Source organism: Gobio gobio (genome assembly GCF_949357685.1).
Source record: "Gobio gobio genome assembly, chromosome: 3".
Classification (NCBI taxonomy): Eukaryota; Metazoa; Chordata; class Actinopteri; order Cypriniformes; family Gobionidae; genus Gobio; species Gobio gobio.
The window spans coordinates 35,945,867-35,970,994 of record NC_137099.1 but is presented as its reverse complement, the minus strand read 5'-3'; the positions used below and the strand labels follow the sequence as shown (position 1 = coordinate 35,970,994).

The 25,128-nt window shown below is 43.0% G+C and overlaps 1 protein-coding gene across 2 annotated transcripts in view; it reads right to left on the bottom strand.

The window, feature by feature from the left end:
- The window catches only part of nlgn4xa (neuroligin 4 X-linked a), a 187,993-nt gene extending 180,809 nt beyond the window's left edge, over positions 1–7,184 (bottom strand). Inside the window, exon 1 of one of the 2 annotated variants that reach the window (XM_079813426.1) lies at positions 6,828–7,184. The gene's annotated coding sequence lies outside the window, so the exon portion shown is untranslated. The remainder of the gene's footprint in view (positions 1–6,827) is intronic. The other variant, XM_079813425.1, reaches the window with a different exon arrangement.
- Between the last annotated feature and the right edge of the window lie 17,944 nt (positions 7,185–25,128).

Here is a 25,128-nt window from a genome sequence, read left to right as displayed (position 1 = left end):
GGTTAGTTGTACTGAAAATGTACGCATTGAATATATTGATCTATTTGCCTGGAAACTGTCTATCTATGACTAAAACATGCTGTATGATTGAGCAGTTATGTTTTTAGAACTACAATTCAGTCCAATCTATACATTATTGTTATTATCATTACTTAAAGGGATAGTTCACCCAAAAATGAAAATTGTGTCATAATTTATTCACCCTCACGTTGTTTCAAACCTGTATGAATTTCTTTCTTCTGCTGAATACAAAATAAAATATTTTGAAGAATATTGGTAACCAAACAGTTGATGGGCCCAATTGACTTTCATAGTTTTTTTGTTTTTTTCATACTATGGAAGTTAATGGGCCTCAACTGTTTAGGAACCCATATTCTTCAAAATAACTTATTTTGTGTTCAGCAGAAGAAATAAATTCATACAGGTTTGGAACAACTTGAGGGTGAGTAAATGATGACAGAACATTCAATTTTGGGTGAACTATCCCATGAATATAGAAAAAAGTGTGTTGATGGCTGATCTAGTAATGAAAGCTATTAGGTATCATTGTGATACAAATCCTGAACTATTTTTTCATATTTTCATTTATGTATTTGGAAGAAACATTCATCCAAAGCAACTTAAATGTGACCCTGGACTAGGGCTGTAACGATTTGACCAAAAATAAAAACCTTGATTAATTGAACATTTGACCTCGATTACGATTAATGAACGACTATTTTGCTCTCTTTTTTTTTTTGCCCTCATAAGGTTTTTGAGTAAGTTCACTGATAAGGTTTGTACTGTAAATATTTTCTACTATTAAAGGTGGATTTTTTTTTTCTAATGAAAAAGTGCATTGTGATTTTAAAATACTTGAAGGACTTGTGTGTGTGTGTGTGTGTGTGTGTGTGTGTGTGTGTGTGTGTGTGTGTGTGTGTGTCAGCGCGTAGGCTATAAGAACAGCAATTAACTGACCTGTATAAACTGTGTAAAACGTGCAGCTACTATAGTGATTCTGGGCATCTATAAACACAGATAACTGCTCCTGCTTCTCTATGTGCCTGCAAACTGCACTTGATGTGACTGACGGGGCGGAGTCACGTGAAAACCGAAATAACCGACATGGGAAAAATACGTCGGTTAGAGGTTCTGAATGTCGGTTTCGATTATTTTTCGATTAATCGTACAGCCCTACCCTGGACCATAAAACCAGTAATAAGTCATATTTGTGTCAATAGCCAAAAATACATTGTATGGGTCAACATTTAAGATTTTTCTTTTATGCAAAAAAGCATTAGGATATTTTTCAATGAAGATATTTTGTAAATTTCCTACCATAAATATATATAAAAAATGTATTATTAGAAGTAATATGTGTTGCTAAGGACTTCATTTGGACAACTTTAAAGGCGATTTTCTCAATATTTAGATTTTATTGCAACCTCAGATTCCAGATTTTCAAAGAGTTGTAAAAATTAAGAGCTTTCAATTAAAAAAAAAAAAAATTACAAAGTGTGTGTGTGTGTGTGTGTGTGTGTGTGTGTGTGTGTGTGTGTGTGTGTGTGTGTGTGTGTGTGTGTGTGTGTGTGTGTGTCAGCGCGTAGGCTATAAGAACAGCAATTAACTGACCTGTATAAACTGTGTAAAACGTGCAGCTACTATAGTGATTCTGGGCATCTATAAACACAGATAACTGCTCCTGCTTCTCTATGTGCCTGCAAACTGCACTTGATGTGACTGACGGGGCGGAGTCACGTGAAAACCGAAATAACCGACATGGGAAAAATACGTCAGATTCCAATAATACAGATTCCAGATTTTCAAAGAGTTGTAAAAATTAAGAGCTTTCAATTAAAAAAAAAAAAAAATTACCCTTATGAGTGGTTTTGTGGTCCAGGGTCGCAAATTGCATTCAAAGTAAAACAAATTTCAGTTCAGGCATTTCCTGGGATTTCGAACCCATGACCTTTGCATTGATCTACCACCATGCTCAGCGGTTTGAGCAACACAATACTCTTCAGAATCACCATCAATAATGGCCTGAGATATGAAGGCAATGAGGATGCTCAGAAAGCAGAATTCATCATGTGTCTGGCTGAGTCATCTACACAAATCCAAACAGATTTATTCATTATCCTTTGACTCTGGTCTGTTGTTCAAGTACAAATTTGGGAATTTAGCAATAGGAAACTATTCGCGGCATTACAAAAGAATGAATGACACAAAAGACATTGGTTTGAGACGCCTCTTGCTGTGAAAACATTAAAGGTCACAGTGTTTCCAGGAATCTTTCCAGGAAGATCCTCTGGAATAAATCAAAACGCATTCAAGAGAAATTTCCTTAGAGACATTATATTGGAGTAGATGTGAATACAAATCGCCACTGATTTAAATATATGTGAATAGTAAAACGGTATGTCTGCATCACATTTATTGTCTGAACAAATGATAATCTTTCCACCTGAATGAACAAACAGAAGAAGCGCTCAAAGCTGAGAGCAGATTATGCACAAGAAATGCTACCCTCCGTGTGAATTTGAATAATGAATGCTCCATGCATTTCATCCACATACAAGAAAGAGGAAGAGAGTGGGTGTGAAAACAAAGATTGAGAAGATCCTCAGTGCTTTTGATACTCTTGAACTTCAACACAATTGTACAACACAAGCCGCAGCTCTGATATGTTTAACTTTATATTTGGTTCAAGATCATCCCCTGGATTGTTCATGCACATTTGCCTCAAATTACTGAGCTGGACTCCTTGGAGCCTCTGGAGGGAAACTTTAATGACTTGAGTCCTGAGTAAATCTACAAGTGATGAACTCTTCCGTTCGCTCTGATCCCTCCATTAATAGCTCTGTCAGTGAAAGCAAAGTAGGGCTTCTTATGAGACTGTTCTCAGATTGGTACCTTTTATTTAAACTGAAATCTAAGTCATCAAAGGGCATCATTCTGCCAACAGCTCGGTGTGTTCAACAGATGTCACATTATCTTCATTTCCAAAGCCTTTCTAAATAATTCTTCAAGAATCTAAGATTGATTGATATAACTTTTTCCATTTCCTCATATCAAAAAGCAATTTCAGCAGAGATCAGATGGTAGATACAGGATAACCCATGGAAAGTTAATTGTGCGAACAAAGCAGTGATGATATAATAGACTCATTGAGACAGTCATATTAACTTAAATTGGTGTTGAGCAATGCTAAATTACAAAAGGATTAGGGTTATCTCCACTTCTCCAATTCATAACAGAACGCTTTACAACAGCAGGTTGTTTTAAGCACTGACAGTCACAAGAGAAAACATGAAAGTACAAGAAAACAAACAACAAAGAACTTAGCATTATCTCCTTAATACAATGTAGAAAACATCCCCAGATATGGTAAATGACTGTAAAATATTATTCTGCTAAATGTTTACGGGATTTAAGAGCATTTGAAAGGTGATATTCCTCTAAGGCAGAATCTAATGAAGTAGTAAGAATTTAATAAGGTTCGAGTCCCTGTACACATTACACATGACATGCTTTAAAAGATCTTTATGGGTGGTCTGAGAAAGACCCATCCCGTGACACCTTGGAGTCCACTTGGAGTATTTTTATTTATTTTTTTATTTTTTTAATTAAAACCATCATTTAGCCCATACCTCAAGGCTTGTGTTGTACATGCAGCAGTGGCTTCATTATGAAGAGATCCAAAAAAAGAAAGAGAAAAAAAATGTGTTTTCTTAAAAATAAATCACATTTAATAGACAATTAAGAATTAAGACAGCATTATCCATCAAGAGGCCTTTGTTGGTCTATGTGGTAGGCCTACTAATTTCTAAGCCCTATATTTTCATTTATTCTCTCTATGCCATTGAGTATCAAATATCTTGACATTGAGATTGGCATTTCAGAAAACCTTTCACGTACATATTTGTCCTCCGAAGCAGATGGGTCTGAATGTCTGGCCGGCAATTTAATTTCCAACGCAGACAAAAAGCTATGTAACATCCACCAGTTTGTATGCGCTCTATGTCTGGTGTCCAGCTAGACCAGCCAAGAGGGATTTATTCAATATCTTTTCGCCAATATTGCTACTTCCTCAAGCAATGGAGGCACGTTCTGCCAAAATACCCTACTGCAACAAACAAGAACAAAGAATAAATGTGTCTTTACTGGGTATCAGCCCAAAGGGATAGTTCACCCCAAAAGTTTCTTAGTTTACTCACCCTCATATTGTTTAAAACCTGAAGAGTGTTTTTTTTTTTTTGAGTGTGTTTTTGTTCACACAATAAAAGAGTCATTGGGGTCCAAAACAACACTGGCCCTCAAGTGGTATATTTCATATATATCTTCTTTTACGCTCCACAGAAAAAAAAAACATCAAGTAAATGTGATGTATATTATTTTAAATGGTACAAGTAAATTAATAAATACAGTAAACAATGTTTTAAAATATTCTACCAGTTTAGTGATGTTCCCAGTTGATTAATTAAAACATATCTACCATTTTCTAGTAGTAAATGCATATGCTGCAAATGTTTAATGTGTGTTTGGATGTGCATTTGTGTATTTAGCTGTGGCACTTTCCCAAAGTCTGTCTCAGTTACATTTAGATAAAGGTAATTGGTTGGAATTTTCATTGTAAATGTACCACACACACTTCTCTTAAATGCACCCTCATATTTTGAATGAGTATGACAAATAAAAAGAAGGAAGAAATGAGACCAAGGAGCATAAAAAGAGAGAAAATAGAATCACTGCCTGTGTGATCACTAAAGATAACTCACGCGAATCTCAATGAAGGTGCGGGTCTCTCTCTGCATTTTAATTATAATAAATGATCTACTTGAAGGAAGCTCTAACAATTTCACTGTTCACAGAGTGACTCATGACGTGAAGGAGATGGTATCGATTCGGTCCAAATGATAGACCAAGAAATAAAGCATAGAAACCAATGTGACCTTTGGGTGAACTTCGGATAAACGTGGTGCGATTCCGCTGCAATTGCAAATGCACCTGCTATGACTTATTCAACATGGTGTCTGGGCTGGCAAGTCAGCTGGAATTTGTTTTCTCTAGCTGTATTCTCTCTTTCTATCTTTCTGTCAGTTGACTGAGTGTGGACAGGAACCCCAGAAAGCAAAGAGAGAGAGTGTAAATTTATTCAAAGGTGACACCAACGGCCAACCACTGAACCTATGAGCTAGCGAGATAGAAGGAAAGAGATATGTATACTGGACTGCATCTCTAAACGTTCAAGACCAGAATTAATATTGCTATTAAAAGCACCATGCCTATTTTTAATTAGAATATATATTCAATGTATGTGATTAAACACAAAGTAGCTTCATCACATTAACTCGTTATATTTATATATGGCTTATTTAAATAAACAGTAGGGGGGGGGGGGGGGGCAAAAAGGTATGTTAGCTATTGTCTTTCAAATAAAATGTTCTCAAGCTCATGATCAGTCCAGGCCTTTTTTTTCCAGAGGTTGGAGACATTCACACTCTTCTTTTTAAGTGCATGTATAGGCCTATTATATGTGGTAAACTGTAGGCCTATACAGCAATTTCAAACTTTTCAAATGTATGTAAGTTACAGGTCAAAGTATATTCAGGTCTGAGGACAGAGCATATTTCATCAAAGTTCTTCTAATTCTGTTCATACTCTAAAAAGTATGCTAATTAATGTATTTTGGGATCTGTATTATAGAGTAACACTAGCTGTATGCACTTCATAATTGAAACCTATTTCACCACTTAATCAGAGTGTCACCCAGTTGCCGCGCATTCTGACAGAAATGAAGGTTAAAATGCTGTAGCCTACAGTGCGAATGTTCGAGAGGCGGCCCAAGTTCCCCTCCTCACTCCATCCCAAAAACATGCACGTATGCAGGAGATGTCCACAGTACCACCTTGTGGCTCACCGCTGCATAAGCGGAATGGCTTGGGCTGAAACAGTGGTCCCTGTGATGAAAGTCTGGAGTCACCGCATCTTAGTTCGCCTGTAGCCAACAGCAAAGCTAGGCGAGAGTTAAGTTACAAAACAAGCCATATCGCTAAACCAAATATTCTTCGATCTGAGCGCACCTTCTAAGTGTCCCATCACAGACTTGTATGGCGACTGTATTATGTGTTTTAAGTAATATATTGTAACCTCGCCTTTTCAACGCATGATACAATGTTATGGCTCTCGAGAAACGAAATCTCGCCACCGCATCTTTAAAAGCCGAGGGACTGATTAATACGCAGATGGATGTGCACCATAACCGCATGTATGCAATAAGGAAAACAACCATGAAGCATAGACTACCCAGCTTTGTTTAGCCACAGGTAAATAGTGCTATAATAAAACATTTAGTTCTGCCACACGACATCCCTTCTAAAGCCATTTCCCCTCAAATGCTGAGTGTCCAAGTGCGTATTTGCCTATTACTATGACTCATATGAAAGACTCTTTCATGCAGTAGCCTATACTTGCTTTTCAACTCTAAATATGGATACTGACACTATATTGGAAGGCAGAATCTATGCTACTGGTTTTATTGATCATGCTTATAATTTCGATGACAAAAAAATCGAAACGCAAAATGCATTGCCTAAAAACTACTGAAACAGGTTGTACGGTCAGCCTTTTTCATGCAAATCAGCGCGTGTAGCCGGCTCGAATTAAAACCTCAAAGCAAAACCCATTTCATAGTCCGGATGGATGAATCTTTCAGAGAGCGAGAGAAAAAGGGGGGGAAATCATGTGAAGCAGCTGGAAATAAGCGTGTACGCGGCGTCAGACAAACAGTTCAACTGTGTATATGCACAAAATAGAGATACTTTAACTTCCACGACTGCTCGTCTTACCTTTGCAGTATCTGCATTCTACGGCTTCTGTCCTGCCGCCCGACTTCCTGAGGTACGGTCAAAATGTATGTGCCACACAAGGAAAAAAATCAAACTCCGTTCTGCCCCTGTTAAAATCCAACGTGATGCTGCCGTCCGAAAGAGAGGTGGCACACCGGAGACTGTTCAACAGAGACGCGGCAACATATCTGATGTAAATGACCCACATAGATTAAGGTAATTCGTTGAAATCACTGCGGAGGAACAGTAAATTGTAGAGAATCTGATTGTCTTCATAGAAAGAGGCAGCACCGACTGGGAAAAAAGAGATTAAAGGGAAAGAGTCTCTCTCTCTCTCTCTCTCTCTCTCTCTCTCTCTCTCTCTCTCTCTCTCTCTCTCTCTCTCTCTCTCTCTCTCTCTCTCTCTCTCTCTCTCTCTCTCTCTCTCTCTCTCGTTGCCAATGGGCTGCAATGAAATTTGCAATGCCTACAACCAATAGATTGCCGCATTCACTTTATCACACTTTAACCAGCTGCTATTACCCTTATAATTGCTGGGTGTTTGTGAGTAAAATGTTTCAGATTACAGCAATAAACAATAAAATAAAAAACAATATGAGTATGAGTGCTGTTGTCCTGGACATCAACATGGTAGTATGGCCAAGATGCCACACATATCAGTATCAAGTAGTTTACTTTTCAATCTGCCTACGAGTTACAAAAGAAGCCAAACATGGTAAATAATGTACAGTGTTATTAATGGAGCAGAGTTGCAGAGATTTTCCCTCCTTCACTCAAACTGTTCTGTTATCACTCAGCTTGAGCTCCACTCCAGGTTTTCCATACATCTCTACCTGTAGAGAGAGACCCCACTCCAAGTTCATAAAGTGAGAAAATATACAGATGCTCTGACTTTGAACATCCTGCTCAAAAGCACAACATTCTCTGCATGAGATGCAATTACATTTACCATTGTTCTGCAATTTCTTAGTGCGTGAAATTCAGCCATTTCAATAGGACAGTTCAAATTCGACAGTTTCCCAACATAGTTTTCACATCAGGTTCATGTTGGTCAAACAAATTTGTCGTGTTGACCAATTAGAAGCTGATTGGTTTTAACTTTGTGAGCTGCCCATCATACATTCCTACACTACTGTGGACCCTTTTGCCTGCAAATGTTTTTTCTGAAATGTTGCTAACGTGATCGTTTTAACTCTGCAACATGCTCCCCACATGCTCATATACAATTAACTCTCATAGAGTATAGTAGACTTTTGGGTAGGGTAGGGTTAGTAGAATAAGGTTTTAGGTTTGTTGAAATGTTCTTGCAAAGGGACTTATTGTCAGTATAGAATGCCTGTTGGAGGACCATCACAATGAAGTGTTTGCATATTCTAAGCAGACGGTCTACTAATAATCTACTAATAGTCTAAAGAGAGTTCGCTGACATGTAGATGCAACGTTACTTATAATCAGCAGAATGTCTAAAGGGTTACCCTGATCCATTTTTCTGGCAAACATTCAGACACTGAACATTATATTTACCCCGACCAGACTTCATATTATGAGTTCAGCATTAAACTTGTAGGATGTTAAGGAACAAGCTTCTATTTTTTATCAACTAGTTTGTTTTATGATATTATTATTATTACTGATTGCGGATGTAATTGGATGTTTCCATTAAAAAGGGCTCCGTCATGTAATTTGTGCAGCTAGGAAGGTACAATTACTAACAGTGACTTATGCACTTTGGTGCTGTGGCTACAGTGGAAATTGCCGAGCATGCCTAAGTGCTTCGGATTGCAAAGATACAATCACGCACGAGAGACTTAGATCAAAGACCATGGGCGCTCATTTCTCCAGGCGTTCAAACTCCCGGCACAGATGAAGCTTGTTGCCTCAGGGCAGCAAATGGATTCATATGGCAGCCAAGGGTCCACGCAAGTGTAATGTGAGTAGATCCCTGCCACTGTTTACTCCCTATTCTTTATATCTGTTAAAAAACAGTACTTTTAAAAGATAATCATATACCAGATACTTTATAGTTTTGTCTCCCCAGTGAAAGCCTGAGGAAATAAATATTTCCAGCCTCTGGCTGAGACTGAAAATGACTTTTCAAAAAGATTGTGCCAACACAACAACCAGTAAAGAAACTTCACGGTATACAGATTATGGTTGTTTTTTGGAAGGAGTTCATAAATCTGATGTTGAAAGTTATTTCAGTAATGATAAGACATTCTCTCTAGTTTCCAAGTCAGTGCTGAGGCTCCAGCCCATTCTTCCACTCTCTGACTATTATATTTGAGTAACCCAGCAACAGCATTTAGCTTCTTGCCTTCTGAGAAACTTTTCCACGTCTCTCATTTCTCAGATTTTCTCACTTCTCGTGCTGCAACTGAGTCAATGCAGCTCATTTTGCCTCACTGTCTCCCTCCTCTCTGTCTAATAGCAGGGATCTGTCTAGTGCCTGCTGACCCCAAACGTAGTTACACATTTAATCTGGCCGCATCCCGCAGTCACATAACAATTGCTACGTCTCCAGCGGAAAGCCCGTGATGTATCGGACATGACATCCGCATCAATGGCTGCTGAGAGCTGGCCAAGTGCTATGGGCGGTATGGAATAGCATATCAGCTTTTACACCTGAAGTGTGCCTGTCAGAAGGAATGAGAGTAAGAGAGAGACTGAGATGACTGTTCTTTAATAATTTATGTTCTCTATTTGACATATAGCACTGTGCGTATTGATTTGATATTATGCATTACATTCGGCTGTGGTAGCCTATAGAGAAAAAAAAAAGTGCACTGTTAGAGTGCATCCAACCATGAAAGGTTCAACTTTAGGCTAAGAGTTGAAATACACAACATCCTTGTTTACACAAAATGCTGGGTTCAACCTGCTTGGTCATTTTATTGGGTTATTATTAATATTTTTACCCAGCGCTGGGTAGTTTTTCTGTAACTCAGCTGCTGGGTCATCACATACCTACCCAGCGCTGGGTCAATGTAACCCAATGTTTCCTGAATTAAATTAAGGTTTGTATTATATTATATTCCTATCAAATTATTACAGTGCAAAGTGGAAAATGTATGTACCTTTGACCTTTTTTGTTTACATGTAAGTCACAGCTAACGTCTGCAGGGGACACTAGCCGAACGACGCGCCAGCACCACCAGGAAGTTTCACCTCCCGCCAAACGGATGCGTGGCCAGGACTGAAACACGACGAAACATCACTGTCCTAAACTGCCGTGCGGTCCACTGACTATAATAGGAGCGCTGTTGATCTAGTGCAGTGCTATGCATTTGATGGGTTGAAACTTGAATGTCTGACAGACGAGATGGCACAAGGTAAAGCTGTTTTTTTTATGTAACTTTTCAAAAATGAATATATAAGATTGTCATTTAATGAACTGGAACAGCCTACTGATACCAGTTTTCTACCCACAGATTCCCATTGCATGCTGTTGCTGCTCCAGCCACGTCCTTAAACATTTACTAAATGTTTTTGAGTATTTTATTAATGTAAAGACTGACTTGCATTTGAATAAAAAATATTGTATTTGAACTGTTCCTTTCCTATATACTGTAAATAAATAAAAACCTTCAATATCAAATTGACTGACCCAGCACTTTCAAAAAACAACCCAGCAAATGGGTTATTGTATAAAACCTAACAAGCGGGGTAAAAATAACCCAGCATGTGTTCTGTCCAAAATTTACCCAGCGCTGGGTTGCCAAATAACCCAGAAAATGGTTTTAATTCTGCATTTTTTAGAGTGTAGTTTTGAACAGGGCCAGTAAGAAAATAGGTGGAATTGAAAATTGTATTGTATTTACATTTTTTTTCAAAATGATTGAGTGAGAGATTAAGTGAAGCATGTGCTTGTGTATGAGATTTCAAGAAAAATTACTCCCCTATCTCAAATACATCTATTTATATGATAAATGTGGTTCCCTTTCGTTCAGTCACTACGACGTAACGTTAGTGACTAACGAATGGGGGTTTCGCTTAGAAGCCTATCAACTTCGAGTTTTGAGAAAACGCCCAATGGCGTGCCAATGCCATGGGGCATGCGGAATTTGCATACGTAGCTCCGCCTCACTGCGTGAGTATATAAGGAAGTACGAGGCAATATCGCATTATGTTCTGCTTTCGGAGCCAAGAGTACCTACCTCTTCACTCCTACAGCCTTCTGAGACTCTGTCAGCTTCTTCGAGATGAGCAGCTTTCCAGTCGGTGTTGGTGTGACGGCGCGTTCCAGTGATCGCATACTTCCTGCCTGCTGATCTGTGCAGTGGTCCGCCTGACAGCTGGTGTGTGTTTCCCTGGGCGCTTCGGCATCGACTGCAAGGTTTTCCTCTCACAAAAAGAGCTTGCGCGTGGCACGTCTTTTTCAAGACGGCTCGCCCGTGCACTTCCGGGTGCGATCGATTTTCCGCTGCTGTCTGTGGACGCATTCACTGCTCGAGCGTGTTTGGGCTTCAGCACGCACGGGCAGTGTTTGCGGATGTGTCACGTTTCCATTGCGGGGGCGTGACCATCGCGATGTCACGGTCGAGACTCAATGATCTCCGTGAGGAGAGAGAGTCCCCTCTGCCACACCCCAATCTACCGTCCCCGAGTGAGATGGTACTTTGGCTGGTGGCCAGGGTGACCTGAGGGCGGTGCTGTGGTATTAAGAACCCCGACGTTCATTCCTCGGGCCACACCCCCCTCTTATACATCGCTTCCGCGAGTGTTGGATTGAATCTACGGCCCGTCTCTGACGCCCCGTTCGTTCAGTTCACGCTCCGGATAGCAGTGAGATGTCGATCGCCGCATCCCAAGGTGGGCTGGAGTCCTTTGGGGATGACGATTAGGTTGTGCTCCGCCTCCGGGTGTGTCAGCACTGCCTGATCTGACCTAAAGTTGACAGCCATGTTATCTCGGGCAGCCGCGAGTCTCGCGCTGGTGTGGAACTCCGCCCAGTCGCGGGTGCTCGTGGTTGCGCGATTGGTTTTTGGGGGCGGCACCCGACAGCTGTTGGGCCCCGCCCCCAATGCCTTTCGCTCCCGGGGTGCATGAGGAGATCACGCGGTCCCGGAAGTCCCCGTGCTTCTCGCGACCGTTTGGTGGCCTCCTCCGCCTTCTCTGCCCTTGATGGGGCCGCGGCCTAGGGTACACTGGGGCCCCCTCCCCCCCCACTGTTGAACTCTCTGTTGCGCACTACGGTGTCCACAGAGGGCTTTGACGTGGCGTGGTGTGGCTGTCCTAAGCACCCCCCCCAAAGCCTGTGGGCTCGTCTACTTCGGTGGCGTGGTCCCGCAGTGCTACGGGCAGGCCGCCGCCCCTTTGCACATGCACAAGGGTGGAGCCGACCCAGGGCTCTTCATTGAGCTGCGTGCCGCAACTGACCCCGCCCCCGGGCGGTGAAGGTGGCCACACGCTCCCTGGGTCGGGCGATGTCCACAGCTGTGGTCCGGGAGAACACCAGGCCTTACCTGGTGATGTGGAGGACGTTGAGCGGGCCCGCCTCCTCAACTCACCCATATCCCAGGCTGGCCTCTTCGGCGGCGCGGCTGAGAACTGCGCCCAACAGTTCTCGGCCGCCCCAGAGCAGACTGAGGCTGTAACACGTACTGCCCCGGCGGCCAGCTGCTGCACCAGCCGCCGGCCCAGTCGCCTCAGTCCGCTCGCCGCCGAGGGCGCCCTCCCTCTTCCCGCCCGGCCCCAGCAGCAGCCTTCACCTGGGCCGCGCCGTGGAGGTGGTTGAGGATGTCGCCCAGTCCGCTCCCCAGACTGGTTAAACGCCAGGATGGAGGTGGACAACTCAGAGATGGGTTCCAGTTCTTCCCAGGGGATGGTAGCAGGGCCTCTCCTTCCCCCGGTGGAGGGCCGGGGGAAAATCCTTCCGCTGCTGGCCCCCGGGCTAGCAGCGCTTGGGAAGAACTCATGTTCCTGTCTCTGAGCACCCAGAGACCGGTGATGACAGTGCGCGCCACCCTCGGGTCTCGCCACTCGCATCCCTCTCTGTCGCCAGCCCCCTGGCCGAGCAGACCCCAGTGGAACGCGAGTCCTTCCCTGGTCTCCTCTGTCAGGGCGCAGCCGTTAACCGTGCTCCGACCCGGGGACGCCCAACAGCCTCCCCTGTCCGCGCCGGTAACGCTGCCTCGCTGCCCCACCCAGGGTACGTCTGTCGTCCGTATGACCCCGTTGGTGCAGTCTCTGGAAGCCTGGCTTCAGCTTCCGGGGCTGTCCCGCTGGGTTGCCCGGACCATCAGGCTCGGCTACGCGATTCAGTTCGCGCAGGCTCCTCCCCGTTACAGGGGAGTCCGCTATACCATGACCGGGGCCCATGCCCCCGTCATGCGTGCGGAGATTGCCACTCTACTGGCGAAGGGTGCGATCGAGCCTGTCCCTCCAGCCGAAATGAGGTCGGGGTTCTACAGCCCCTACTTCATTGTACCCAAGAAAACCGGTGGGTTACGGCCAATCCTGGACCTTCGCATCTTGAACCGATCCCTTCACCGGCTTCCGTTCAAGATGTTGACTGCGAAACGCCTTTTCGAATGCGTTCGTCCGGACGATTGGTTGCAGCGATCGACCTGAAGGACGCCTACTTCCATGTCTCCATCCTTCCTCGACACAGACCGTTCCTACGGTTTGCTTTCGAGGGGCGGGCATACCAGTACGCAGTTCTCCCATTCGGGTTATCTCTGTCCCCTCGCGCCTTCACGAAGATCGCCGAGGCAGCCCTTGCGCCCCTTTGGCAGCACGGGGTCCGCATCCTGAACTACCTCGACGACTGGCTCATACTAGGCCACTCTCGAGAGCAGGTTTGCGGACACAGAGATCTGGTTCTCCACCACTTAACCCGTCTGGGCCTTCGGGTCAACTGGGAGAAGAGCAAACTCTGCCCAGTGCAGAGGATCTCTTTTCTCGGTATGGAGATCGACTCGGTCGCCATGTACGCGCAGCTTTCGAGCGAGCGCGCGCAGTCTCTGCTGACTTGCCTCCGACAAATCGAGAGCAAGAATGCGGTTCCACTGAAACTTTTTCAGAGGCTCCTGGGGCATATGGCATCTGCAGCCGCGGTAACGCCGCTCGGATTGCTTCATATGAGACCGCTTCAGCACTGGCTTCGCGATCGAGTCCCGAGATGGGCATGGCAGTCTGGCACGCTCCGGGTCCAAGTGACTCGGGCCTGCTTACAGACACTCACTCCGTGGTCGAACCTCAGCTTTCTACGGGCCGGTGTGCCCTTAGAACGAGTTTCCAGGCATGTTGTCGTATCGACGGATGCCTCTGCCACGGGCTGGGGTGCCATGTGCAATGGACAAGCAGCCGCGGGCTCCTGGACAGGACCCCAGCGCCTCCTGCATGTCTATTGCCTCGAGTTGCTGGCAGTACGGTTCGCCCTGCACCGCTTCCGAGCGTTGCTGAAGGGTCAACATGTGCTTGTCCGGACAGACAACACGGCCGTAGTAGCGTACATCAACCACCAGGGCGGTCTACGCTCCCGCCGCTTGTCTCAACTCGCCCGCCATCTCGTCTTATGGAGTCAGAAGCGCCTGAGGTCCCTTCGTGCTGTCCATATTCCGGGAGTCCTGAACCACGCAGCCGACGAGCTCGCGGTTTCAGCCTCTCCCGGGAGAATGGAGACTCCATCCCCGGACGGTTCAGCTGATTTGGGAACAGTTCGGCGACGCACAGGTAGACCTGTTTGCCTCCCACGACTCTTCCCACTGCAGCCTGTATTATTCCCTGACCGAGGGCACGCTCGGCACGGATGCACTGGCGCACAGCTGGTCGCGGGGCCTACGCAAATATGCGTTTCCCCCAGTGAGCCTACTCGCACAGCTTCTGTGCAAGATCAGGGAGGACAAGGAGCAGGTCCTTTTGGTCGCCCCGTACTGGCACGGCCGGACCTGGTTCCCCGAACTCATTCTCCTTGCGACAGCCCCTCCCTGGCCTATTCCTCTGAGACCGGACCTCCTTACTCAGAGACGGGGCACCCTTTGGCACCCGCGTCCCGACCTTTGGAACCTCCACGTGTGGCTCCTAGACGGGACCCGGCAGGTTTGAGTGGCCTACCACCTACGGTGGTCGCCACCATCACTTCCGCTAGGGCAGAGTCCACTCGGCATGCCTATGCGTTGAAGTGGAACCTCTTCGTCACCTGGTGCTCTTCCCGCCAAGAAGACCCCTGGAAATGTCCGATCGGGTCCGTGCTTGAGTTTCTCCAAGAGGGGCTGGAGCGAAGGCTGTCTCCCTCCACCCTCAAGGTATATGTGGCCGCAATATCTGCCCACCACGATCTCTTGGAGAACAAAAAGGTAAGTCAGCACGACCTGGTCATCAGGTTCCTGAGGGGAGCTAGGAGACTGAATCCTCCTCGCTCTCCTCTCGTACCCTCTTGGGACCTCGCAGTAGTGCTAACTGCTCTGCAGAGACCTCCCTTTGAGCCTTTGCGGTCGGTTGATATTAAGTTTCTGTCTATGAAGACGGCTCTGCTGACCGCATTGGCCTCAGTCAAGAGGGTCGGGGACCTGCAGGCATTTTCGGTTGACGAAGCGTGCCTGGAGTTCGGGCCGGCTAACTCTCACGTGATCCTGAGACCCCGGCCTGGATATGTGCCCAAGGTTCCCACCACTCCGTTCAAGGACCAGGTGGTGAACCTGCAAGCGCTGCCTTTGGAGGAGGCAGACCCAGCCTTGGCATTGCTCTGTCCAGTACGCGCTCTCCGCGCCTACGTAGACATGACGCAGTGTTCAGGACCTCAGACCAGCTCTTTGTCTGTTATGGTGGAGAGCGGAAGGGAAGTGCTCTCTCAAAGCAAAGGCTGTCTCACTGGATAGTGGACACCATTGCTTTGGCTTACCAGCAGCAAGGCCGACCATGTCCCCTTGGTGTGAGGGCACACTCCATCCGGAGTGTGGCTTCCTCTTGGGCTCTAGCGCATGGCGCCTCGCTAGCAGACATCTGCAGAGCTGCAGGCTGGGCAACACCCAACACATTCGCCAGATTCTATAATCTCCGAGTGGAGCCAGTGTCCGACTATGTACTCGCCCCCCCGAGGGGCCGGTTAAGGACCAGGTTCAGGTGTCTTCGCTTGCTCGCCACTCCACTCCACGGACTGGATACGTGCGATATTCCTCAGGTGAGTTCCCCGAGAGCCCTGAGCTCCTCCAGCACTGTCGACGCCGACATCAGTTCAGTCTGCCCCTTCGAGCCCAGACCCTCATGTCCGGCCAGGTGCCCCATGTGCATGGTTCCCTCTGGCGACCCCCACATGTGTATTTCACCGTAAGTCTCCGCAGTGAGCGGGTTTCTTCCCTTGGCGTGTCCCCGCCACCCCTAGGGTTAAAAATCCACCTTCGGCTGGTACCCTAGAGATCTTCCATATGCAACCCTCTCCGGGTCATATGTGTCTCTTAAGTCCTCCCCACGGGTAGGCATCTTGGCATTCCCTCACTGGGATATGCTTCCCAGTGTACCTTGGTAATCCTGTGTTAAGTGGGAGTCCTTCGTCCGTACTAGTCTTACGACAGGGTACTCACACTTACGCAGGGCACTGGAAGACAGCTGAGTGGCGGGATTATATTGGGACCCCCATTCGTTAGTCACTAACGTTACGTCGTAGTGACTGAACGAAAGGGAACGTCTCGGTTACGGATGTAACCCTCGTTCCCTGAGGAGGGAACGGAGACGTAACGTCCCCTTGCCACATCGAGCTGTGTTGCCTGGAACGCAGGAGTTCAGTCTTGGCTCCTCAAGCAGGTAACATAATGCGATATTGCCTCGTACTTCCTTATATACTCACGCAGTGAGGCGGAGCTACGTATGCAAATTCCGCATGCCCCATGGCATTGGCACGCCATTGGGCGTTTTCTCAAAACTCGAAGTTGATAGGCTTCTAAGCGAAACCCCCATTCGTTAGTCACTAACGTTACGTCTCCGTTCCCTCCTCAGGGAACGAGGGTTACATCCGTAACCGAGACGATTCTTAGTCTCAATGAATATTAATATGCTGGGTAAAATATTGATTTATGCATGAATATATAATCATTTATTAACTTCCTCTGACCTGATACATTTCTATAATATTTGTTTTCTGGGAACAATTTTCTGTATGAATTTAACTAGGTAAAAAACATGTGACAAGTCATTGATATGCCTTGATGAGATGATTTTCAAGTTTAAATTTCAAGAAAATTCCATTAATGTAAAATGAGTCTGAGCAGAACATAATGTAATGAAATGCCACAGCCTAATTATAAAAGATCACAGTTGTCATTTGTACCTCTGTCCTGTTCAAACAGCTCTCTGCATCAGGGTAATTGATTTTTTTTTTTTTTTACTGGAAACGGCATTGTCATTAATACAATAGTAAAGTTCAAATCAAAGTTCAGGTTCAAAGATGTCAACTTTATAACAACACGTGTATTAATAAATGAAATAAAGTATAATATAAATGAGTGACTGTGAGGTGTGATATATATTTCTGTCATGACAACTCTCTGAGAGATTGGCATGGTAATGGATATGGCAATGTTAATGTATTTGGTCATGGTGGAATAGATCAACGCTGCTGCTGCAAAGCAAGACATATTGCTGCTGCGCATATAACACATCAAAAATAACCACCGTAGCAGATCTCTACAGGTGGAGCAGGGGTAGGTGGAGGGTTTCTGAAAGCATGCTACAGACTGCTAACAGCAAACAATTGTAAAAGTATTTAGAATGTTTGAGCAGCAAGCTCATTGGCTGCTGATGCCACAGTATGTAGATATCAGTATGTAGATAACGAAATGATCGGTATAAATCGACCTATCAGCCTGCGCCATCTAGAGTTTCACTCTCCTTATGTCCATGTGTCACTCACATGGACATAAGGAGTTAAATGCAATGTGCAAAATGACACACAGGGGATACAATCTTTCCCAAACCAAACATCCTTGCCCAGACACTGACCACAGGGTCTAAATCATCCCAGATCAGACAGAAGCACTCCACATTGCACTTCCATGCACAATCTTTGATATGAATCCTCCGTGACATCTGCCACTCTCTCAAGGGCTGATGGACAGATTGAGTGGTCCAATTCTAAAGGATCTCCATATTCAGAGAGCAGCTAAAATAAGCACTGGAGTGTTCCTGTCCTTCACAAGCAACACATACGGAAGGCAAAAGGGGGAAAAGATCAATGTCAAAACGGAACATGTTGATGGATAAGGATGATGTGGCTTGACCTGAGCCATTAATAATTTATAGACTGATGATATTATTTGTGTTTAAGAGTGCCTCTTTCCTTATAATGGTGAATGAATAATTGCATCCCTGCATTACACTTTCCTTTTCTGTCAGTCTGTCTATTATTGATTTAATAAGATATTGAAAGATGGTCAGTGAATGAGATATCAATTCAGGAAATAAAGTCTGGGGAAAAATAAAGTAACTCCATACTTATTTGACTTTGTATTATAATTTGCATGTTTAACAATTTTGACATGAAATTTGTATTCACTGACTCTCATGCAAATTTGTTGACACAGTTCAATCAGGCATATCAGATGAAAATAAATAAAACATTATTGTGTAACACTTTCACAGTGAAGCATTGATATTTGGTATTCTCATTTCACATGGGTATCATAATTTTGTGCCTTCAGGCAAATATGCAACAACAATATTAACTTCCATTTGCAAATGAGATGGCTAACAGAGTATTGAAGGCATCTACTTTCTTTTTATTAACCAACAGATGATTATCTTACAGGATAAATACTATTTTGGTAATAGCATTGATTTTGATATCATGACGGATTTTAAGGAATATATAGGCTATTGTGTGTCAGTTGTATAATTGAGATTTTGTATTTGCTTCTTATTTTTAAGGTCAGAAGAGTATGTTCCACTTTCTTGGAAAATGGTGCTGGATCATTAGTAGCGGTATAGAAGTCTTTCAGGTTTCCTCAAGAGGAGCTTCAGAAGACTGACCTGCTTTCAGATGTGGTGTTTCTGGCTCCTCATATACCTGATAAAGACACTCACAGAGACACATGCACTCATACCAAAAGCACAAACACACTTGCATCTTAAATGCAAGATTATTCAGGCAAACGTTCTCCCAGGCAAAAACACATTTATCTGTGCATGGCAATCACACATACGCTCACAGGTATTTAGACATATGCTCACATACACGATAGCATGTGATCATAAAAATAGGTTTTTCATCCAGTGCTTCAAGGAAAAATTATTCTGTCTCAAAGCAGTAAAATGTACATATTTTTTTATTTCATTTTTTGTAATCATTTTAATTAATGTGTAAAAAGTGTTTATTGAATTTTTTTTTAAAGAATTTACTGTTAACAAATTATGTTCAAAATTTATTTCACAACAAAGTAATTTACAGAATCATTTTCATAGCTTTAGACAGCTGTAAGTTGCAACCGAAATAATGCAACTAAAAATTCATACAGAATCTTTAACTTTTAAATTAGGGCTGTCAAAAGATTAATCGCGCTTAATCGCATCCAAAATAAAAGTTTGTGTTTACATAATATATGTGTGTGTACTCTGTTAATTATTATTTATATATAAATACACACACATTCATGTATATATTTAAGAAATATTTGCATTGTGCATTATGCTTGTGTGTGTATTTATATATAAATAATAATTAACAGAGTACACACACATATATTATGTAAACACAAACTTTTATTTTGGATGCGATTAATCGCGATTAATCTTTTGACAGCCCTATTTTAAATACATAATATTGTCATAGTTTTGTAAATCAATCTCTTCTTAACCATTGGTTCAAGTTAATAATTAAGGCCTATAATTTTACAATTGTTAGTGGTTCAGAGCAAGCATTAGTGCAGAAATAGAAAGCTAATCAAATCATACTTTTTCTGTCACTCCTGTTATTGATCTCATGAAGTCTTTTACAGAAGAAGCAGAATAAACTGTACAACTTTTTTCAGTCAAAAGCACAATTTATCACTGCAATAACTGCAAATGATGTTAACAATAAAGGGGGGAAAAAAACATGGAAAAAGTATGAACTATTTTTGGGATGGAGAAAAACTGATGGTTTGATAAAAGGAACAGTACTATTGATTTTGCTCTGAATTCAGAACAATGGCTTTGAAGAGAACTGGGAAAGACACCATATGGCCCGGGGCACCAGATAATGGTAGGAAGAGCAGGAACTTAAGTCTCCAAAACCAGACAAACCAAATTAAGCTCAGCCCAGATTAACTAAAGGGGAGCAAGTGACTCATGCCACACAGATCCTTGGAGGCCTGGAACTAAGGTTAAGAAAACACTTCAGACCTTCATCAGGAACTCATGGAGGATGATCACAAAAGCCAAATCAAGATCATTACAATGGCAACTTCATGAGATGTTAGGACTACCCTGCCGATTCTGATCTTGACAGACATGAAATACTTCAGGCAAATCTTAACTAATGGATATAGGCTCAAGACTTCATGGTAAGTGATTTTATCCATTGCAATTTAAGGTAGACCTACACTGTACATGTATTCAGTTTATGCATTCCCTAGGAGTAAAACCCATGACACGGATGCTGCTAACACCATGCTCTATGTTTTGAGCTACAGGAACAATTCCCTGCCAGTCATATTACCATAGTAAGTTGAACAAGAGAATAACTGTAAGCAGTTAACATTATAAGAAATTCCTAGAAGAAAGAAATGTGCATTGCACCTGAAGTCCAGTATCAAGAAGCGGCATAAGTTGAAAAGAACAAGTGAAAGAATGAATGGTGTCAAGGCCAGTAAAGGATGAAATGCAAAACATGAATACATCATGGATACATTCATGGAAGCACTAGATCAATAAAAGAAAAAGACAGAAAGTGCAGACTGTGCAAGGAGGCCTCCAGCTCCTAATGCAACATTAACAACATTCACTGATTAGAAACAAAGAGGTCAACGAAATGGATCACCTAAAGTACATAGAACACAGCCTGAAGTCTAAATGGGAAGCATGAAAACAACAAGGCAGGTGACTGCAAGATGAGGGGCTAGAAAAATGTGGCAGGTCAAGCACAAGGTTGTTCTGAGGGTGATAGGTTCTCTCAGGGCTGTGACAAAAAAAATGGTTTCAGCAAATCCAAGGTAAAGCATCTCAATAAATCTCTCACTCTCTCTTTGTCTCTGTCTCACTCTCTTGCTCTTACAACCCCAAATCAGAAAAAGTTGGGACAGTATGGAAAACGCAAATAAAAAAAAAAAGAAGTGATTTCTAAATTTACTTTGACTTGTATTTCATTGTAGACAATATGAACACAAAATATTTCATGTTTTGTCTGGTCAACTTCATGTCATTTGTAAATATGCATGCTTTCCTGTCATTCAGACCTGCAACACATTTCAAAAAAAGTTGGGACAGTAAAGCATTTATCACTTTGTAATGTTGCCATTCCTTTTCACAACACTTAAAAGACGTTTAGGGACTGAAGACACCAAGTGATGAAATGTTTCAGGTGTAATTTTGTCCCATTCTTCCTGCAAACAAGTCTTAAGGTGGGCAACAGTACGGGGTCTTTGTTGTCGCATTTTGTGCTTCAAAATGCGCCACACATTCTCTATTGGAGACTGCAGGCAGGCCAGTCAAGTACCCGTACCCTCTTCCTCCGCAGCCAGGACTTTGTAATGTGTGCAGAATGTGGTTTTGCATTGTCTTGTTGAAATATGCATGGACGTCCCTGGAAAAGATGTCTTCTTGAAGGCAGCATATTATGCTCCAAAATCTCTATGTACTTTTCAGCATTAATGGTGCCTTCACAGAAGTGCAAGTTAACTTTGCCAAGGGTACTGACACAACCCCATACCATGACAGACCCTGGCTTTTGGACTTGTTGCTGGTAACAGTCTGGATGATCCTTTTCTTCTTTGGTCCGGAGCACACAGCGTCCATTCCTCCCAAAAAATACATCAAATACTGATTCATCTGACCACAGTACACGTTTCCACTGTGTGATGGTCCATCCCAGATGCCTCCGAGCCCAGAGAAGTCGACGGTGCTTCTGGACACTTTTAACATAGGGCTTCCTTTTGGCACAGTACAATTTGAACTGGCATTTGTGGATGTAACTACGTATTGTGGTACTTGACAAAGGTTTGCCAAAGTAGTCCTGAGCCCATGTGGTGATATCGCTTATAGATGAATGACGATTCTTGATGCAGTGCCGCCTGAGGGATCGGAGATCACGGTTGTTCAGCTTAGGATTGCGCCCTTGTCCTTTACGCACTGAAATTCCTCCAGATTCCTTGAATCGTTTAATTATGTTATGCACTGTTGAATGTGAAATATCCAAATCTCTTCCTATCTTTCTTTGAGGAACATTGTTTTTAAACATTTCAATAATTTTCTCACGTATTTGTTGGCAAACTGGCGATCCTTGGCCCATCTTTGCTCCTAAAGGATTAGACCTCTCTTGGATGCTGCTTTTGTACCAAATCAGAATTACAATCACCTGTTGACATCACCTGTTTCAAATCACATCATTATTTAACCATTTTACCTCATTACTAGCCCTAAATTGCTCCTGTCCCAACTTTTTTTGAAATGTGTTGCAGGTCTGAATGAATGCATATTTACAAATGACATGAAATTGATCAGACAAAACATGAAATATTTTGTGTTCATATTGTCTGCAATGAAATACAAGTCAAAGTAAATTTAGAAATCACTTCTTTCTTTCTTTTTGCGTTTTCCATACTGTCCCAACTTTTTCTGATTTGGGGTTGTACTTATTTATCATGTTGTATTAAATTAGGATGTAATTTAAAAGTTTGGGGTCAGCAAGATTTTGTTTGTCAAAACCAAGAATATTGTAAAACAATACTACAGGTAAAAATAACTATTTTTTATAATAGAAATCTTTTGTAACATTATAACACATTTTTGTCATTCAATTATTGTGTCCTTTTTGAATAAAAATAGCAAATTCTTTAAAATCATATGTACTGACCCCATCTTTTGATAGATTAGATAGATAGATAGATAGATAGATAGATAGAGAGAGAGAGAGAGAGAGAGAGAGAGAGAGAGAGAGAGAGAGAGAGAGAGAGAGAGATGGATGGATGGATGGATGGATGGATGGATGGATGGATGGATGGATGGATGGATGGATGGATGGATGGATGGATGGATGGATGGATGGATGGATGGATGGATGGATGGATGGATGGATAGATAGATAGATAGATAGATAGATAGATAGATAGATAGATAGATAGATAGATAGATAGATAGATAGATAGATAGATAGATAGATCCCTTATTCAAAAAGGCACACATAGAACAAAGAATTTATTAAAAAATACACAAAATAATAACAATTATATTGGCCGCATATGTCCAAATAATATTTCATCCCTCTGTCTCTGATATTCTGTTAGTATTTGCACTATACACATTTAGAGTTAATATAAATGCCTTAATCTAAATGCATTAAGTCTGGACAAATGCTTTAATCTAAACAAAATACTAAAGCAAGTCAATTATCAACCTTGGCTGAACAAGAATTCCACAAATACAATAAAGCTCATTCATCAGAACCCCGTGGTCTTTAACCTATACTGGTCTTCTGCCATGTTAGCTAGCCAAACCAGACAGAAGTGTATACAGTAAATTATTTCTGCGGCAATGAAAAGGACTGTGAGGCTTCCATTAATGTTTTTCTCATGATATATATTATCCTCTATAACTGTCCCTATGACTAACCCCATGGACTAAACATCATAACAGACAGGAATATGTGACACATGCTCAGAGAACGTCTTATTGACCCGTACAAGTGCCAGGGTTTGGATTTACACACTAAGGTCTTAGGGGTTCAGGAATAATTCCAAATGTGCACAGTATGGATCATCTAATCTGCCCTTTGAAGGACAGAAAGTTGGGGGAAAGGTCTGTGGTGCAACGCACAACACCCTGACTCACATTCTGTTTCCCCTCCATCTCACATTGTGGAGGGAATAGAACTAAGTCTGACAAACTTGCTTGCTGGGGCAACGTCTCTCTCTCTCTCTCTCTCTCTCTCTCTCTCTCTCTCTCTCTCTCTCTCTCTCTCTCTCTCCCCCTCTCTCTCTCTCTCTCTCTCTCTCTCTCTCTGTTTGTCTGTGGGGTGGGGTGGTCAATATGGCAATATGCAAAAATGCAGAAAGTTTTCTGTGAGGGTAGGTTTAAGGGTAGGGGTATAGATTATTCAGTCTGTACAGTATAAAAATCATTATGTCTGTATAATGTCCCCATAAAACATAAAACCCAATGTATGTGTGTGTGTGTGTGTGTGTGTGTGTGTGTGTGTGTGTGTGTGTGTGTGTGTGTGTGTGTGTGTGTGTGTGTGTGTGTGTGTGTGTGTGTGTGTGTGTGTGTGTGTGTGTGTGTGTGTGTGTGTGTGTGTGTGTGTTTGTATGTGTGTACACATTACACACACAATGATTCAGAACTGTGGACAAGTCACAATGTGGCTGTGAATGCACAATGACATGTCCTGTCATTTTTCTCATGGTTGTTATACACCTTGGTCCCCCTTTTGCTGCCAAAACAGCACTGACCCGTCGAGGCATGCTACTCTAGACCCCTGAAGGTGTGCTGTGGTATCTGGCACCAAGATGTTAGCAACAGATCTTTTAAGTCATGTAAATTGTGAGGTAGGGCCTCCATGGATCAGACTTGTATGTTCAGCACATCCCACAGATGCTCGATTGGATTGAGATCTGGGGAATTTGGAGGCCAAGGGTGCATTCCATTCGACCTTTAGTGGACTGAGAAGTGGACTTCAGAGGGTATTCCACCATCTTAAGTAAGATTCCTATCCAAAGGGAGCGAACATGTTCAGTCCGAAGGGTACTGCGAACGGCGCAGGGAAGAAGGGAACATCGATACATCACTTCACAGGAAGTAGAGAGTGAAAATCACCCAAATGTCTTTGCGCGTCGCATGCATCACCTGTCTGAACTAATGATGGTGCAGAGCCGTTGGTTGGAAGAGTTTTTAAACAGCTCTGCGATTGAGGAGTTTACATATGCATTTGAATATTCATAGTTATTATACAAACAAGAGTATTTATGAATGGTTATGGCAATAACTGTTACATTTGTATATTATATTTTATGAATATGCAAACAAATTAAAAGTGTTGAGAAGCACCTGAGGGCTGTCATTTTTTATATTTTACTTTATTTACCTCAGGAATGTTTACTGTGCAGCTGTACTTGAAAGAAAGCGCACGAGAAGAGGCCGCTACAAAGACCATTTATTAAGAATAGCCTACATTTATATATAG